Here is a 6,415-nt window from a genome sequence, read left to right on the forward strand (position 1 = left end):
ATTTCTTTTAGGCTGACAATAAGACTATCAAATTTAGGGAACTGAAAACTAAACCTAAGCAATTTTACCCTTCCAGATGTTTTCAGTTTTAGAATTATGTCAACAAGATGCTACACAAACCTTACTTGACATCCCATTACATGGGATCATTGACTAGATGCAGCCACGTATAAATCTCAATCAGAGATGGTTCCTGTCTTCGAGGAGCTCACAATCTGATAAACATGTCCTGTTGGATGATAACATCTGACAGTGAAATAGGACTGCTGGGCTCAGCTTCATGAGACACTAACTACTCACAGAACAAAGAACAGGAAAGGACTCTACGCTGAGTAAGGTAATTTCAGGCACTGGAGGGAGCAAAACGACTCAGGAGAGAAAACAAGGGCAGAATGAAAACCTGGAGTTCCCAGCCTGCACACTAATTTCTGATGTACCTATGTATACACACACATTCAGCATGCTACAGAATTAGCCACAATCTGGTGCAAAAACAAACAACTCTACTGAAGGGCCTTTTCTTTAGGAAATAACTATAACAATGGAGGAAGAAATTAAAAACTTTGTTTTAAAAGGTTTTCCTTCATTCAAAATTTCAAGAAAGCATATTTTTCTACAGAAGAATAAATAATTTGTTGCTATTTCAAATAAAAAATACAAAGCACTTATTACCAACTGGAATATAATACTAACAGAATTCTACATGAATACAAATGAAAAATTTAAGTGAGCTGACCAAGGTAACATAAAATATAAGTACAAATCTTCTGAGAACTGATTTATGGTCCTCCATTTATCCAAGAAACCCACCTTTGAAAGTTTTTAAGGGAATTCGACTGTAACCAAAAGAATCTTAGGTAAAATACCTTGCAGGTCTTCTATTTGTTTTTGTAACTTTACATGCTGCTGAATTAGATCCTTGATTCCCTCAGGGTCATTTTTACAGTTTTTGAGCTTTTATGTTTGCTTGTAGGGCCCAGTCATATTCCCCCAGCATAGAAAGAGCAGCACAATAACGATAATGACCCTGTTCCAAAAAGGTAAATTCAATTTTTTCTCAGAAATATAAAGAAAATTTAATGAAAAAATATTTTGCTTGAAAACTGGTTAGTTACTTGAAATGTTACACTAGGATCCTCTCAATAAAACATAAATGAAAATGTTAATACCTCTCAGGAAATAAAATTACCTAAAGAGTTAAATGAAAAGCTACGAATAACAATTTTTAACGACTGTAGAGATCAGTGTTTTTGCTTAAGAGATTTTTGTATCCACCCCAAAGAAAACAATTCAACCTTTACTGTATGTAAAAGACATTATTTTGTGCCAAATAAAGTAGAAAAGTAATTCATTATAAATGAATAACTTAATTTTTTTCAAAATATTTTTTGGCAATAATAATCTCTAAGTCATTACATTCCCTACATTTTTTTTTTTAACTTTAAACTTTTTATTTTGTATTGGGGTATGGCCGATGAACAATGTTGCGGTAGTTTTACGTGAACAGCAAAAGGACTCAGCCATACATATACATGCACCCACATTCTCTACACTTTTGAAATCAAGAGTTTTAGAGCTGGAAGGAACAATCAGCTTGTGCAGTAGTTTTCCGACCCCTCTGAAGAGCATGGGCACAGATAAGGGGTGCATATATTACTCCCACCTGTCTTAATCAGCTTTTAATTATTTTATCTCCAAGTAGTACAGTCCTCGGTTTTAAGAAAATATCCAAAAACCACTGATTTACTCTTAATTCCAATGGTCAGGTTGTTTCTTTTCTTTTTTTGCTACAGAATCATAGTTCTGGCTGGTCCCTTAATTTATGTGTTTTGTAAAATCTGTATCAAGCTGGAACAGTTTAATCCAGAAAGTTAATATTACCGAAACTAGAGCTAACTCAGACAACCCCTCTTTTAGCTACCCCCAAACCAAACCCCCATTTTAGGCTTGATAGCTCCATTTTAGAAGTGATTTACAAGTGTGAGAGCATAGAACTGGCCTAATGCCAACATTTATTTAGAGACAAGCCAAAGAACTTGGATCTCAGGACTCCAGGTCCAGAGCTCTTTCCTCTTTACTACACATTTTATAAAGAACATTCTGATTCTATTAGAAAATATGAAATCAGAAATGAATGATCCTTTTAAGAAAGATGAGTTTTTCACTAAAAGCCACAAGAGAAAGCCAGAGGACCTATGTTTACGTAGGTTTGGTGCATATATAACCCCACTTTGGTATACCAACCCAACCAGAGAGGTCAGAGCATTTCCTAGGCAGGCTCTTCAGGCTCAGCTCAATGACCCCCAATTCAGACTGCATTTGGTTACACTCTGCTTTTCCTCCAAAGGCAGGAAGATAGATCTCACAGTTATGCAACAAGACCAAAATTCTATCCACTAAGCATAAACCGACCTCAAACTTTAAATAGCTGCACTGAAAAAAAAAAAAAAAAAAACAGCATAGGAAATTACGGGAGATTATAAACCTCACCTACTAAATCTGTAGAAACCACTTCATTTCTTTCTCTTTTCCACCCATCTTCTACTGGGTTCTTTTCCCTAAGCTCTGTAAAACCCAGTGTAACTTCTATCAGATGAGAAAGGAGTTTATTCAGATCTCTGTGCTGAGGTTGTTTGAATGAAGTGTCAATGAAAGGTATCTCAGAAAGTTTCTTGAACCCAGCTACGACAGTTTTGCTCTTCTGTGACACTGTCTCATTCTTGACCACACACACTGCTCATCTGCCTAGTATCTCTTCCTTCTTGGGTGCCATCGCATCACGACTCCACATAGTAATGCCTGCATCTCAACAAGGGCTGTCAGGGAAGAAGCAAAGCTGTGACTCAGGAGGCTGGCCAACAGAAATGCACCATTCACAGTAACTGAACCACAGGTGGGGACATGGCTCAATCAGGATCAGTCTGAGGCACCCCACAGTTACACTATATAAATACTAACAGAGGCTCTCTTTCCACTAGAAAAGTTACTAGAAACTTTCCACTAGAAACATTAACAGAACAGTTACTAGGATACCAGTTTGGAGATCCCACTGTTTCAAAATGAAGCCGGGAGCCTATTCTCTGATTGCCACTTGTGATCAAGATAGATTAACAAGGATTAGATATACCCTCTTGCTTAAAAGTAAGACAAAGTACATGAAACAAAGTTTTGCTAGACACTGGATATCAGGCAACAGAAGAAACTGATTCCTGAGAGATGGGAAACACAGAAAGCTCTCTGGTTGTTCCCACTTACTGCGGGAGAGTTTCTTAGCCACAGCACAGGCAGAAGGAACCCAGGGAGAGAACACAACCTCAGTGAAGACAGGAAAGCCAAGGCAGCACAAGTTCATGGAGCACAGGACCAGAGAGGACAGAGGACTCCAGAGATTTCAGAGGGTCCCCCTTGAGTCTCCAGCTGAGTATCAATCAGTACATGCATGTGCAGCAACTACCCAAGCCAGGGAAAGAACCACTTGAAAAGACTGAAAGGGAACAACAGTCAGCACTCACACAGGGCCAGGAGTAATTCCTGTTCCCACCAACCAGAGCGGAAAACATAATTCATGGGAGTATTAAGTACAGTACTCAACAGAGTTTGGCCTCAGTTGTGGAGAAAAAATTAGCCCAAGAACAAATACCACTATATCACCCAACAAAGCCTAAAACAGTACTCTGAAGAATCTGTTTTCCAAGTAGCTTTACTGCATCCCAAAACTCAAAAATATTTACAGAAAACAAAAAATATTAGGACCAAACAAGGTAAAATTCACAATGTCTGGCATCCAATCAAAAATTACTAGGTATGCAAAGAAGGAAAATGTGATCTATAATGAAGAGAAAAATCAATCCATTGAAAACAATCCAGAAATGACACAGATGACAGGATTAGCAGACAAGGACATTAAAAGAGCTCTAGATATACTTCATACGTTCAAGACACTAATGGAAAAACAGAAAATATTAAGTAAAGACATGAAATATGTAAGAAATAATCAAACTGAAGTTCTAGAAATGACTGCTACAGCATTCAGATGAAAAATAAATTAGATGGAAATAAAGGCAGATTAGACATAACAGAATTTGTGGACTTTACACAGCAATAAAAATCTAGGTAAAATGGAACAAAGAGAGAAGGACTAAAAGTGATACAAACAGGGAAGCACCACTGAGAAACATAAAGTGTACACAGATCTGAATCCAACCATGTCTGAACTACCACCCAACCATCCATGAGTCAGTAACTTGCCACTTCTACTTATGCCAAATTCTGAGTGAGGTTTTCACTCCCAAACAAAAAGTCCTAACATACTCCTCAATATTAAAAAGACCTTGAGGACATTTGCGAAGCTATCGGTTTGTATCCTGTATAAATACACCAAAAGACAATGCACACAGAAATACCAACAAATATTTGGTGACTATACTGTAAAAATTCTCACTCTTTAGGATACAATGATCCAACGTCTCTTAAGCCTAAAAGTATGTGCAGGACTCATAAATCAACTATACCTCAATGAAAAATAATGAAAAAATAAATCACTTAAAAATTAAAGTGTGTTTAGGACAATTGACATTGTACCAGTTTTCTCTGTCTGGAAAAAAGGAAGAAAAATTGGCCCACCCTCACACAGAAATCTACAGACTACCCACCTATACAGGCTTATATCCTAGACTCAATATGACTCAGGTTCATAAACGGACTCTGATAAAAGAATGCACCTTGTATAGTCTACTTTGGTTTTTTAAGTTTAAAATATCCTTCAATGAGCACTCCTTTTTGGTAAAACAAAATGATAAATGACCTCAATATATAGTTACCAAATTTTCTGAATACTACTAGGGAGTTGTGTTTTTTACCTACACAAGTAACTTTTGCAACTATCAAAAAATTCAAAATTAAAAAAAATAAGTGAACCCACATAAACGGTCAACTAATCTTTGACAAAGACAATACAATGGAACAAAGACAGTCTTTTCAACAAATGATACTGGAACTGGACATCTACACGCAAAAAAATGAATCCAGACAAAAATCAACTCAGAATAGATCACAGACCAAAAACTCCTAGAGGAGAGCACAGGGGAAAAACTAGATGACACTGGGTATGGTGATGACTTCTTAGATACACCAAAGGTATGATTCATGAAAGAAATAGTTGATAAACTGGACTTGATTAAAATGAAAACTTACGCTCTGTGAAAGAAACATCAAGAAAATGAGAAGAGAAGCTCTGATCTAAGAGAACATATTTGCAAAAAAAATACAGCTGATAAAGGGCTGTTATCCAAAATATACAGAGAACTCTTAAGAAATAAGAAAACAACCAGTTAAAAAATGAAACAAAGACCTTAACAGATGCCTCATCAAGGAAGATATACAGTGCAAATAAGTATGTGAAAGATGCTTCACATCTCATGTCATCAAAGAAATGCAAATTAAAATAATAAGATACCACTATGGATCTATCAGAACAGCCAAAATTTAGGACAATGACAACACTAAATGCTCGGAGGACGTGGGGCATCGAGAACTCTCACTCATTGCCAGTGGAAGTACAAAACGGTATAGCTACTCTGCAAGACGGTGTGGCAACCGTAAGTTCTTTAGTTTTCAAAAAAAAACCAAACCAACAACATATTCTTATCATACGATCCAGCAATTGCACTCCTTGGTATTTACCCAAAGGAGCTGAAAATGTATGTCCCCACAAAAACCTGCATATAGATGTTTATAGTAGCTTTATTCATAACCACCAAACCCTGGAAACAATCGAGATGTTCTTCAGTAGGTGAATAAACTGTAATATATCCAGACAATGTATCATTTTTCAGTGCTAAAAAGAAACACCTATCAAGCTATGAAAAGACATGGAGGAAACTTAAATGCATATTACTAAGTGAAAGAAGCCAGTCTGAGAAGGCTATACATCGTATGATTCCAACTATATAACATTCTGGAAAAAGTTAAACTATGGGAACAGTAAGAAGATTAATGGTTGCCACAATTTTGGAGGAAGGATGGATAGGCAGATCAGAGGATTTCAGGGCAGTGAAAATACTCTATGAACCACAACGGTGAAACACAGGTCATTATACATTTGTTCAAACCCACAGAAAGTCCACTTAGGGAGTGAACCCTAAGACCAACTATGGACTTTTGGTGATTATGACATGTCCACATAGGTTCATTGGTTTTCACAGATGTATATCTCTGTTTGGGGATGCCGATAATGGGGGAGACTATGCAAGTGTGGGGCAGGGAATTTACAAGAAATCTCTGGACTTTCCTCTTAATTTTGGTGTGGACCTAAAACTGCGCTAAAAGTCTTAAAAAAAAAAAAGAATGAATATTGTGTTTGATAAGTTAAACCAGGAATAAACATTCTACATAAAGGCTTCAATGTAAGAAAGTT

General features: G+C 36.7%; 1 protein-coding gene across 3 annotated transcripts in view; it reads right to left on the reverse strand.

Moving 5' to 3' along the window:
- LOC148773064 (E3 ubiquitin-protein ligase TTC3-like) overlaps positions 1-6,415 on the reverse strand; it is a 128,635-nt gene that overhangs the window by 80,133 nt on the left and 42,087 nt on the right. Inside the window, exon 1 of one of the 3 annotated variants that reach the window (XM_088834495.1) lies at positions 121-3,971. The exons of the other annotated variants lie outside the window; for them this stretch is intronic. The gene's annotated coding sequence lies outside the window, so the exon portion shown is untranslated. Of the gene's footprint in view, positions 1-120; positions 3,972-6,415 lie in introns of those variants that run through there. 3 annotated transcript variants of the gene reach the window in all.

The sequence above is a fragment of the Moschus berezovskii genome, chromosome Y (assembly GCF_049115385.1).
Source record: "Moschus berezovskii isolate FMDL1 chromosome Y, NW_MosBer_1.0, whole genome shotgun sequence".
NCBI classification, from domain to species: domain Eukaryota; kingdom Metazoa; phylum Chordata; class Mammalia; order Artiodactyla; family Moschidae; genus Moschus; species Moschus berezovskii.